The 13,061-nt window shown below is 36.9% G+C and overlaps 1 pseudogene; it reads left to right on the top strand.

Moving 5' to 3' along the window:
• Positions 1 to 11,076: 11,076 nt before the first annotated feature.
• LOC100980833 (putative high mobility group protein B1-like 1) lies at positions 11,077 to 12,143 on the top strand (annotated as a pseudogene).
• The last annotated feature ends 918 nt before the right edge of the window (positions 12,144 to 13,061 follow it).

Here is a 13,061-nt window from a genome sequence, read left to right as displayed (position 1 = left end):
TGATCAAAAAGTATATCAGAGTTCCACTTTGATCCCTTCATCTTTGGTGTTTCTTCAAGGGAATTAATTCATATCACTATATCACTTTAAAGCAATAATATTAGTTCTTATTCAGAATAAAGTAGAAGATAGATATGAGATCAAAAGTTTATTTTTTAAAAACTGTAAGATACTGCATATTTAAAACTGGTCTGCTAAAAAAAAAAGACTTCTTTTGTATGAATGGTTTTTATATTTAAAGTTGCATGATATTAAATTAGCATGTAGTTCAGCCAAATGCCTTCCAGTAATTTTTTAGTCTTGTTAGTTTAATTGTTACCACATTCATTTGAAGAAAAGCTAAAAAAGGCTGGATATAGTGGCTCATGCCTATAATTCTAGCACTTTGGGAAGCTGAAGTGGGTGGATCCCTTGAGCCCAGGAGTTCGAGACCAGCCTGGTCAACATGACGAAACCCCATATCTACCAAAAATACAAAAAAGTTATCCTGGCGTTGTGGCACACATCTGTGGTCCCAGCTACTCGGGAGACTGAGGTAGGATAATGCTTGAGCCTAGGAGGCAAAGGTTGCAGTGAGCCAAGATCTGGCCTCTGTACTCCAGTCTGGGCAACAGAGCCAGATTCTGTCTCAAAAAAAAAAAAAAAAAAAAAAAAAAAGTCTTTAATTCAAAATTCCTTGTAATATGAGATATAATTGTTTTGAGTGAACTTCTTTGATGCTTGGCTACACACACACAAAATCTAAAACACACAAAGAATAAAAAATCTAGATAGAGGCCTAACCCCTAGGTATAAAAGAAAAATGTCTACCAGCTCTTCACAGAGATTGGCATTATCTCCTATGCAGTAAATAGTGTGAGGCTTAATAATAATTCAATTCTGTCCTTTTAGAAATTCCAAACCTTTGTTTCCATGACCCCTATTTCTAAACTCATCAGTCTGTTACTTCAGTGTGTAAAAAAGTATTCTCTTTTCTTTCCTCTAGCTATACTATTCACTAATTTTTTTTAAATTCTGAATTTTTGTTCTACATAAAGGTATGTCATGATAAACATGACTTTAGACTTTTATTATATAATACCAAGAGAAAGAAGAGGTACATATACATGTGTTCCCATGCATATATGTAATGGCAACTTATATTACAATGAGAGGGTTTGTTTCTAAAGAAAACTAGTCATGAAAACAGAAAGTCAAAGATGGGGGTAACGGGTATACAGCCCTTTCTCCTGTGTACTGGGTATGTGTGTAAATAGTCTGTCATCACCTTATTCTGTCTCAAGCAGAATGGTCTGTGACATGCAGTAGGCTTTGCCCAATGTTATTAGAATATCCTTCCCTTTCAGGCAGCTATTTAAGTGTGGATTCAGAGCTCTTTCTTCTCCTTGAACTAGTAAAGTGGGAATGTGGTATACTCCTTCTTTACAAGAATATTTTGGAATATATAATAATGCATTGATTTAAATCTTTGCAATAGGTGCTGTAGTATTAAGAGCCCCTGAAGAGCCTTGAGCTTTTGTGGAAGTAAAATCTCTATAAATAGTAATGAGGTCAATTTTCTCATATTTTGAAGGGCACGAATGAAGGTTTATAGAAGGGGATGGAGCAAAGGGAGCATAAGCCTGGATGTCATGATTTTCAAGTGTTTACAACACTTCTGTTCCAGAGACAGAGCAAAGCTAAACTTACAGTCCCTTTAAAATATGAGACTCAAGCTCATTACTACCATGGTGGGTATTCTCTCCATTCTTTAACTGCACCCTGAAATCATTCCTTCAGTTTATAGGTGAGTTTGCAATATTTTTAAAAGAAAGGAAAAAAATCTCAAATAGGCCAATTAAAACAGCAATTCAAACAGGTAGTATGAACACCATTTGGATGTCAGTATATACCCACAGAAGAAAAGTAGGAAGGGCAATTGGGAATATTTTAAATTTTTCATTAATCCCTGTTGGAGACCTGAAAAAATAAATGAATTAATGACACTTTGTATGCCTGTTATCTATGGGTCACAAATTTGGCTCTATGATTTCAAGCAACAAAAGCATAAATTCAATTTATAAGATTCAATATTCATAAGATTCAAACATAACAACTATTTGGGAAAAGTACTCCTTATAGTGAGGCTAGAGAGAATGCTTTCCCTTAAGGTTCTCATAAGTTGGACCCCATGTCATGTAACAAGCAACATCCTAAATGTGGATACAGCAACATATTTATTAATAATAGGGGCATCTTTGCTACAATCAAAGATAATGGCCTCATGCCAAAGTGCAATTTCATAAAAGCAATAGGAGTGGATTTTGGGAGAAGACAGAGGTGGAAATCTTGTAGCTTTTTCACTCCTGTTGTTGGTTGAGTGGGAGGGAGTGTTACAGCTCTTTTATTCCCACCACAGGCAAGCTCCAGGTTCTTGTCTCATGACCAAGAAGAATAAGGCACACAGCCACCAAGAGTGAGTAAGGCAGAGTCGTATTTCTTAAGTGACAGAAAAGCTCTCAGCAAGGAGAGAGGACCCAAAATAGGGTTGCTGGCTGAGGAGCTAAGTTCGGGGGTTTTATGGCCTGGGAAGGAGGACTGGTCTGCACATCTTGGAGAAGGCACCACTCAGAAAGAGAAAGGATAGTGAAAAGAATCATTTGGAGGCAGAGGTGAAGGCTTGGCCCACAACCAAACAGGGGCTGGAGTGATGTTACTTTATCCAAACGAAGATTTGGCCCTCAGCCAATCACAGAATATGTAAAATAGGTGTAAGGACCAATCAGGAGAAAGCACATGAAACAAGAAAAAGGCACACGAAGGAGAGAGAAATATGTCCAAAAAAGGAGTGGAATTTGTTCATCTGGGTTCATAGTAGGTGTTTCCATTTTGGGGCCTGCAGCTTGATTTTCAGGCTGTTCTTAGTTGGAAGTTTTACCAAGGACCCACCCTAACTCCCTGCCTGACCTGGTTTCTTCCTTCCTCCTCTCTCAGAAGTCAATGTTGTGCAGAGTTGTGGCTCTCTGTGGCTTCATGTTGGAATAGAATTTAGAATATTTATGAGTGAACAAACAATAAATATTTACCTATATATGTTCACCTAAGACAATATTCTATACATATTCACCTAAGCTTTGAAACCTATTGAGTGACATTAATATAGATTAAAATTCCTATCAAGTACTGAGAGTTATCAAGCAAGAAAACAATGAAACTTTAGTAAAAGATAGTTACAGAGGGTTACTAGAATCTCAGTGAACATACAAATGTGCTATTCTTTATACAATGTGGAAAGAAAAGATTATAATATTTATTTAAGGGAAGAAACATGTGCAACTATTCAAAAAAAGAACAATGGAAATGACGATAATGGTGATTAGACCTACTATATATTAAAATCCATTACAAATCTACAATTATATATACATATGGAATTGGTATAATATCAATGGGCCAGATACTAAGACAGTTTTGCTGGAATGAAATCAGCTATTTAGAAAGAAAAACAATCTGAGACATCCAGCAGAAACCATAACCCAAATAAATTCCAGTTCAATATAAAAGTGTGTTACTACAAAAAGAAATTTTAAACTAGTAGAAAATATAGGTAAAACCCATGTAATCTCCTCTTTAAAAAGGACATTCTTAAACAAATTTTAAGAACAATCTTCAGTAAACTAAACAGTCATGCAAAAGATGCAATGATGAAACCTAACTGGATTTTGGATAAAGTAATAAAAGACTATAAAATAATGAAAGACTTATTTGAGGAGCAACAGGAAAAATTCAAATAAGGACTGGATATTAGATATTATGTAATTTTTGTTCAGGCACCATGGCTCACACCTGTAATCCCAATACTTTGGGAGGCCAAGGCAGGTGGATTATCTGAGGTCAGAAGTTCAAGACCAGGTTGGCCAAAACATGGTGAAACCCCGTGTCTACTAAAAATACAAAAATTAGCTGGGCATGGTGGTAGGCACCTGTAATCCCAGCTACTCGGGAGGCTGAGGCAGGAGAATTGCTTGAACGTGGGAGGCGGAGGTTGCAGTGAGCCAAGATCACATCACTGCACTCCAGCCTGGGCAACAAGAGTGAAACGCCATCTCAAAAATAATTAATTAATTTTTTAAAAAGATATTATGTAATTTTTGTTAATTGTCTTAGGTGTTTTAATGGTACTGAAGTACACAGGAGAAAGTCCATATTCTTAAGAGATGCACAATGAAGAAGATAGCAGCCCAGTGTCATGACGTCTGAAGCTTACTTTCAAATAGTTCAATAATAATAAAGAAATCTCTCTCATATATTTATATATACACACATATATACATATATGTATATGTATGTATCATATATTGAAGACAGAGAAACGAGAGAAAATGTGACAAACTTTTATCAGCACGTGAAATCTAAGTAAAGAGTATACAGGGCTCATTGGATTATTCTTTTGATTTTTCTGAGTCTGGAAATTTTAAAACAAAAAGTTGAAAGAAAAATAAAGTTGAAAACCAAAAGAACATTAGATTTAATGACTAAAAGTGTAACGCATCTATATGTTAAAAAAAAAAAAAGATACTTCTAAGTTACATGGCAAATGCTTATATTTTTAACAAACAAAAGGTTCATAAAAGTTATTAAGGAAAACATTAGAAAACCCCAAAAGGAAAAATGATGCAAACAGATGCTCCCCAGAAAAACTTCAAGTGACTAATAATATATGAGAAAATCATCACTGAGAAAATAATGTCAATCTCACTACTCATCAACAAGGGAAGATTTTTTTCCCCTATAAAAGTTAGCAGTTTTATTTGTTTATTTGTTTTGTTTTGTTTTTAATGGTTATACTTAATACTACAAAGGGTGCCAGAAGAGACATCTTTTCAGTGTTGAAGGGCTTGCAAAATGGTACAAGAATTCTGGAAAGAAAATTTGAAGTGGTTTCAGAAACATGAAGAGTGTGCAAAATTTGATCAAGTAATTATGTTTCTGGAAATTTATTCCACGGGAATAACCAAAACTTGGACACAGATTATACACCAAAAATATACATTGTCACATAATGCAGTTATAATAAAGTAAAATAAGAAACAATTTCAATGTCCACTGTTAGGGTATAGGTAAGCAAAATTTTACTACATGGCACATCCACGAATAGAACATTATGACGTTGCTAACAATGTATATAAAAACTTTAATGACATAAGAACTTCATATAATAAAATCTTGAGTGAGAAAAACAGAGTACCAAGCCATATATGCGCTATTCCTCCATTATGAAAAAAAGGTTTATTTAAAAATCGTGAAAAAAATGCTGAAAAAAATACCATGACAAAATATGAACAACGGTTGCCTGTAGGTAGTGTGATTATCCATGTCTTGTTTCCATTTTTATACTATTCTATATTCCCCAAACTTCTTGTTGTGAACAATACCTGCTGCTAAGTGAGATACAAATAAAGTTCATTTAGAAATGCTGGCAAAGACATTAATAAAGAGAAAGAAGAGAGCCTTCAGGTTACTTTGAGGTAACCAAAAACACACTGGAGCCCATCCAATGCTGACTTGGTAATATAAATACATGTGTAACATAAATATTACATAATATTTAATATGTTTATATTTAATAATAATATATAAAATGCATTACGTAAACAGAAATAAAAACAAATCATATACCTCAGAGACCAAACATAACTTTTTGAAGACTTTCCAAACAATCTCTGTTTTTCTGTGTTTTCATAAGGGTCAAAACGTTCTCCTGAGTTTTTTGTTTGCCTATTTGTCCTGCTTTGTTTTGTTTTTATTTTCAGATAAAAGAATTGAACATTAAGTAAGTGGGAAACTCTGACATGGGGAAAAAGAAAGTTGTAGGACTATAACCAAATGAAACACTCTGAACATACACTTCTGCCCTGTACTACTCTGTATTTGTAATTAGACACCTCTTTGAGCAAAATTAACTTTTTTGAATCATAGAAACTCACTTATCTTAACAATATAAATCTGTTCTGCATAAAAAAAATCAAGATATGGGGAAAGACATACATATTATTGGTTTAAATTTTTCACATATTTATTTTTAATCTCCAATTAAATTTAAAGACTTGGACTGGAAAAATCAATCATTTTGTTTGCCCATGATTTCCCTGTGCTTCCTAACACTCTTTTAAGATCTACTCATACCCCCTTTCTCAGAGAGAATGTTCCCACAGGACTCACTGAATGCACAGAAAGACATATGACCCAGAACCCAGGCATGGCTGATTGGACCCAAAGGACACCTAATCCAAGTGCAGTCTCTGTGATTCTCTCTTCGGAGAATTTCCAGTTAAAATACAGAGAGGCCCAGTTCATTTTCTGAGGGTACTCTACCTGTCAAGTTACTGAATTCGTGGCTGGGATTACCACCTAAAGACTTTTTTGTGTTAATAAGCCAACCAACAGAGCTGGTCTATAAAGAAAACCAAGAAAAGAAAGTAGAAACCCATTGCTATGTGATGAACACAAATGATGCAGAGAAAGTGGGTGGATTAAAATGCTGTGGTTTCTGAGGGCTTTCTAGTTCTCTATTTCAGCACCTCACTCAGGCCTGCCTACACATCCTACCTTTGGTTTCATATATCTAATATCTTATGAAAACTTTCCCTTTATTTAAACAAGCTTTAGTTGTTATTTTGTTGCTTGCTACGAAAGCATCTGTCTTAGTCTGTTCTGACTGCTATAACAAAATACCAGAAGTTAGGTAGCTTATAAACAAAAGAAATTTATTTATCACATTTCTGAAAGCTAGGAAATCCAAGATTAAGGCAAATTTGCTGTCTGTTGAGAGCCCATTTTTCTGGTTCATGGATGGCACATTCCCACTGTTTCCTAACATAGTCGGGGACAGCCCTGTTTATAAGGACACAAACCCCATTCATGGGGGCTCTGCCTCCATGACCTAATCACCTCCCAAAAGCCTCACCTCCTAATACCATTAAATTGGTGATTAGGTTTTCAATGTATGAATTTTAGGAGGCCACAAACATTCACAACTTTCAGACCATAGCAACATCCTTAGGTAAAATATATACTTTTCCTTTCTAAATTACATTGAAAGGTGGACAAGCTGTGTATTTTTTATCCATCTTTAACAGATCAGGAACTGAGTCAAATAATTTAATATTACATGGCTAGTTACTGAATCCATGGGACCTGAACTTAGATTTCCAATTCTAGTTCTTCTGCTGTTAACTCCTCTGTGTCCAAAGGGCAATGCTGTCCTAAAAGCCATTGAATACATCAGCCGAGGTCTGTTTTCAAGGTGGTATAACTGGGTAATTGCTACATCCAGGTCCTACTCTGGTAGCATTGTGCAAGGAGGCCATGGGTGAACAGTTCAATTGAAAGCCTCAGGACCACTTACTTATAGTTCTACCACCAAATTTGTAGAAAAACTCCAAAAAACTGTTTTGACATTAACTGTTAACCAAAATTTATTGCAGCTTCTATTTTAACTACAGCTATACTGTCGGTACTTAATTGTTCTTTTCATCAAGAGAAAAGCAAGTGAAAATACTTTCTAGTTCCAGTGTTAAAAATATTCTGTAAGCTCAATCAAACATCTTCAAATCTATCTAAAGAGGAACAAACAGCTAAAGTCAGCCAGAATCTACTCTATGCTCTTCAATATAGTATAACTAAAGAAATACAGTTAATTTACTAACACCTATTATAATAGCTACATTTGTTTTTAAGACAGAGTCTTGCTTTGTTACCCAGGCTGGAGTGCAGTGGCTCACAGCAGCCTCAACCTCCCTGGCTCAAACGAAACTCACATGTCAGCCTCCCAAGTAGCTGGAACTACAGGCACTCACCACCACACCTGGCTAACTGTTGTATTTTTTTTTTTTTTTTTTTTTTTGAGATGGAGTCTTGCTCTGTCGCCCAGGCTGGAGGGCAGTGGCGCGATCTCGGCTCACTGCAAGCTCTGCCTCCCGGGTTCACGCCATTCTCCTGCCTCAGCCTCCCGAGTAGCTGGGACTACAGGCGCCCGCTACCACGCCCGGCTAATTTTTTGTATTTTTTTAGTAGAGACGGGGTTTCACCGTGTTAGCCAGGATGGTCTCGATCTCCTGACCTCGTGACCCGCCCGCCTCGGCCTCCCAAAGTGCTGGGATTACAGGCGTGAGCCACCGCGCCCGGCCAACTGTTGTATTTTTTAATAGAGATGGGCTCTCCTTATGTTACCCAGGATGGTCTCAAACTCCTGGATTCAAGCAATACTCCTGCCTCAGCCTCTCAAAATGCTAGGATTACAGGCAAGAGACGCTGTGCCTGTACTACCATTTTTTAAGTGCCTACATTGTGCCAGGCACTTGTCTGGGTTCTTTGCACACGTTATTCTTTCATTCATTCAACAAATATTTATTTTATTGATCATACTATGTGCCACTCACTGTTCACACGTGACAGTTTCTGAGAACACAACAATGAACAAAATGAAGTACATGCTCTCAACAAGTTTCTTAGACTTCATTTAATTGTTACAATCAACTCACTGTTGTTATCATTTTTTTAAAGGAGGAAAATATCCCCCCAAAAGTTAAGTAATTTACGCAAGGTCACCCAATTGATGAGTAACCTAGACTTCAGACTTGAAATTTCAGATTCTTTCCATTTGACCACACTGCCTCTCATTAAATCATTGAGTATGGAAAGTGAGACATATTTATAGCCAGGAGAACATGGTTGTGAAGCTGATAATCACTGATAATCCATGCCAGGACCTTCTCACATATATCAGTTTCTTGATGCATTTACTACAAATGTAGATTACTTTCCATAAAGTAATACTCCCATTGAAACCAATATTTCCTAAAACACTTAAACAACACTTGAAATATATCATCGGATTATCACTGGATCAGAATCTAAAATACTCCAAAGTCAATAGAAACAACTTTCCAGATGTTCAATATAAGGTGAATGCAAGCAATTTCATTAAATCAAATTAGGCTAATTTTGTTTTTATTTTAATTCATTCATATATATTGAGTTCCTATTATGGGCCAGAATCAGTTCTAAGTGCTTGAATACTAGAATGAAAAAACAAACTCCTACTCCGATGGAGTTCATAAAAAAAGAAAAAAAAATGTTGTCATAAGGTTGCAAGTGCAGAAAAGAAAAATAAAGTATGGTATGGGACTAGGGGCCAGGACTTATCATTTTAAATAGGCAGGTCAAGAAGGGTCCCATTGAAAAGGTAAAATCTGAGCAAATTCCTAAAAGAATTGAGACAGTGAGCCACATGAGTATCCAAGCAAAGGACTCATCAACTTCAGTTTTCCTAAGGTGAGCATATCAAGGTTATCGGGAACATCAGGATCAGAGAAGTAGCAGGCATCGGGTTATGTAGGATCTTATAGGCCATCATAAGGAGTTTGGCTTTTACTCTGAGTTACATAGGAGGTTATTCGAGAGTTTCAAACAAAGAAATTTTATTATACAACAACTGCTTAAAAGAATCTCTGGCTATTGTGTAGAATAGACCATAGGAAAGCACAGGGTGGAAACAAGGAAATGAGTTGGGAGGCTAGTAATAACCAAGGTGGGGGATGATAGCATCTTCCATCAGGAGTAGAAGGGGCCATATTCCTGGAGATATTTTGATTGTAGAGCCAGTAGGGTTTTCTAACAGACTGGATGTGGGGTTTCAGAGAAAGAAATCAAAGGTAACAACACGGTTTTTTTCTCCAAGCCGTGGGGATGATAGAATTGCCTTTTACCATGGAAGGAGGAGCATGTTTGAAAGGTTAGTTGTTTGGGCCATGTTATGTGTAGTTTGCGACGTGAAGAAAGTCTTTCTCAGAAGTGACTGCCAGTGTCAAAAGCTACTGATAGGCTGAGTGACAGGAAGGCTGAGAGACTAATGGATTTAGCAATATGGAGGTCACTGGTGACTTTTGACAGAAGCTGTTGTGATGGAATGAAATGATAGGAATGAAAGACTGTTTAGTGTGGATCAAGAAGCAATGGGGAAAGAGAAATTGAAGGCAGCAGTTAAAGTCGCCTTTTTTGAGAAAATGGGCAAAAACTGAAAGAGAAAAAAAGAAGTTGAGAAAAAAATTTAAAATCACAGGTTAAAATTGAATAGCATTTTTATTTGCTGACAGAAATGGCCCATTAGAAAGCAAAGAACTGGGTCAGGCACAATGGCTCATGCCTGTAATCCCAGCTCTTTGGGACGCCAATGCTAAAGGGTGGCTGGAGGCCAGGAGTTTGAGATGGGGCTGGGCAACATAGCAAAATCCCATTGCTATAAAAAAAATTAATAATTGGCTGGATGTTGTGGCACACACCTGTTGTCCCAGCTATTTGGGAAGCTGATGCAGGAAGATTACTTGAGCCTGGGAGTTTGAGGCTGCAGTGAGTTATGATGGCACCACTGCACTCCAGCCTGGGCAACAGAGTGAGACCCTGTCTCTAAAGAAAAAGAAAAGAAAGGAAAGAAAGAAAGCAAAGAATCGATGCGATCTATTCTTGCAGAACGAGAGTAGATGAGATCGATCTTATCCACTTCCAGTGAGGAGGCTGATATTAGAAGTGTGGGTAGTTCATTCACATCATAGTATACATGCTTTTGTGATTGCAGTAGCTCAGTATATTACATAATTTTTATTATTATCCTTATACTACTGCTATAGAAATCAATTTCTTTGCAATTTGCTAAAAAGACTGTACCTATTTTCTCACATAAATTTAATCAAAAATTAGTAATCTTGTTTTATTTTTATCTAAATTTATTCTATGATAAATATTTCAATGTTTACACCAATGTTTACATCATGTAGCAGTGTGTGCATAAATATTGAGAGGCAAGTTGTAAATTTAAAGAGGACACAGTCTTCCCTGGGAACCTGTCCCCTAGTTCTCTGCTGCATGGTGTACTATTAATTATTCATCATTCAATAAACTCTTCCAGGGAGTCTGTGTCTGGCTGTCACTCTCACCATCATTGCAGTACACTGAGCTCCATAGAGACAGCACTGGGGCAAGTGAAAGCTGGACTGGCACAGGGTGACTCTGTGCCTTGCTGAAGAAAAATAATGAAACATGGGCAGAGGAGATCCTAAGAAGCTGAGAGGCAAAATGTCTTCACAGCATTCTTGTGCAAACTTGTCGGGAGGAGCACAAGAAGCAGCACGAAGACGCTTCAGTCAATTTCTTAGAATTTTCTAAGACGTGCTCAGAGAGGTGGAAGACCATGTCTGCTAAAGAGAAAAGAAAAATGTGAAGATATGGCAGAGGCGAACAAGACCTGTTATGAAAGAGAAATGAGAACCTGTATCCCTCCTAAAGGGGAGACAAAAAAGAAGTTCAAGGATCCCAATGCACACAAGAGGCCTCCTTTGGCCTTTTTCTTATTGTGTTCTAAGTATCACTAAAGAATCAAAGGAGAACATCCATCCTGGCCTATCCATTGGTGGTGTTGTGAAGAAGGTGGGAAAGCTGTGGAATGACACAGCTGCAGATGACAAGCATCCTTAGGAAAAGAAGGCTGTGAACCTGAAGAAAAAATATGAAAAGGATATTGCTCCACAACAAGCTAAAGGAAAACCTGATGCAGTTAAAGAGGGAGTTGCCAAGGCTGAGAAAGGTAAGAAAAAGGAAGAGGAGGAAAATGAGGAAGATGAAGAGGATGAGGAGGAGAAAGATTAAGAGGATGAAGATGAAGAAGATGATGATGATGAATAAGTTGGTTCTAGCATAGTTTTTTTCTTGTCTATAAAACATTTAACGCTCTTGTACACAACTCATTTATTTTAAAGAAAAAAACTGAAATGTAAGGCTATGTAAGATTTGTTTTTAAACTATACAGTATCTTTTTTTGTATAATTAACACACTAACCCACTGTGTCTTTAAATAGCCCTGTCTTGGTGATATTCTCAATAGCCACTAACCTTGCCTGGTACAGTATGGAGGTTGTAAATTGGCATGAAATTTAAAGCAGGTTCTTGTTGGTGCACACCACAAATTTGTTATATATGGGGATGGTAGTTCTTTACATTTTCGGTTGTCTCTGATGCAACTTATGCAAAATAATTATTGTTCTGTTAACTGAATACCACTTTAATTGCAAAAAAATAGTCGCAGCTCTTTTGTTGTCATTCTGAATACTTACAAGTATACACAATTCTTTTTTATTAAAACAAAAGAAAGAGACCCTTCCACTTTGCCTTCTGTCTGATTCATCTCCTACCTCACTGACCATTCCTCCTCCTGTCTGCAGTTCTTTACTCTTTTCCATGATCCCATCCTTAGCTCCCTGTATCTTCTCCTTTTCAATTTATCTCATTAGAAAATTTACTTGGTTGTATAGTTCAAGCACCTCTTCTGTATGCTTCTTCTCCATTTTACTTCTTGACCCTCTTAGGTGACAGTCAAGTGACAGCAAAGCATCTCAATTTAAAGATTCTGGAATTATCTTAAAGCAACATAAGTAAAACCAAACAAATCATCTCTTGGCCTCGCTGTTTGTGACACGGTTTTGCTGGTTCATTGGGCTTGCATCCTCTAGTTAGGGTAGATTTCTCCCATTCTTCTATTTCCTCAAATGCAAACAGACAAAATGCAATGCTCTGATTCTTTTAATGCAATTGTTTTTCCTCTCTTGTCCTGCCCTGTTTATTGCCACAGCTACTTGTCTAGGATACCACTTCTCACCTCACACTGCATTGATTGAGCTGACTTCTAAGTGAGTTCCTGCTTTCAATCTCTCCTGGACCCAAGCCATTCTTGCACACACAAATGCCTGGATAATATCACTAAAACATATTTCATCATGTGATTTCTCTAATTAGCAAGACTTATAGCAAAGTGCAAACTTTTAGCAGGGCATTCAAATCCCACCACCACGTGGGAGTTTATCAGTTGATCCTTACATGCTCCACTGTATTTATCTTTCTCCATTCTATCCTATGGGCAGTTTACTAAAGCCAAGCTCTTTACTTTCCTTAATATACATAATGTATTCTTTCCTATTATTGTTTTCCTTTAGCATCTCCCTCCCTAGGAACTATCCATATTCAACATCTTC

The sequence above is a fragment of the Pan paniscus genome, chromosome 5 (genome assembly GCF_029289425.2).
Source record: "Pan paniscus chromosome 5, NHGRI_mPanPan1-v2.0_pri, whole genome shotgun sequence".
NCBI classification, from domain to species: Eukaryota; Metazoa; Chordata; class Mammalia; order Primates; family Hominidae; genus Pan; species Pan paniscus.
Note: the sequence above shows the minus strand (reverse complement) of the source record. Positions and strands in the feature narration are given on the sequence as shown.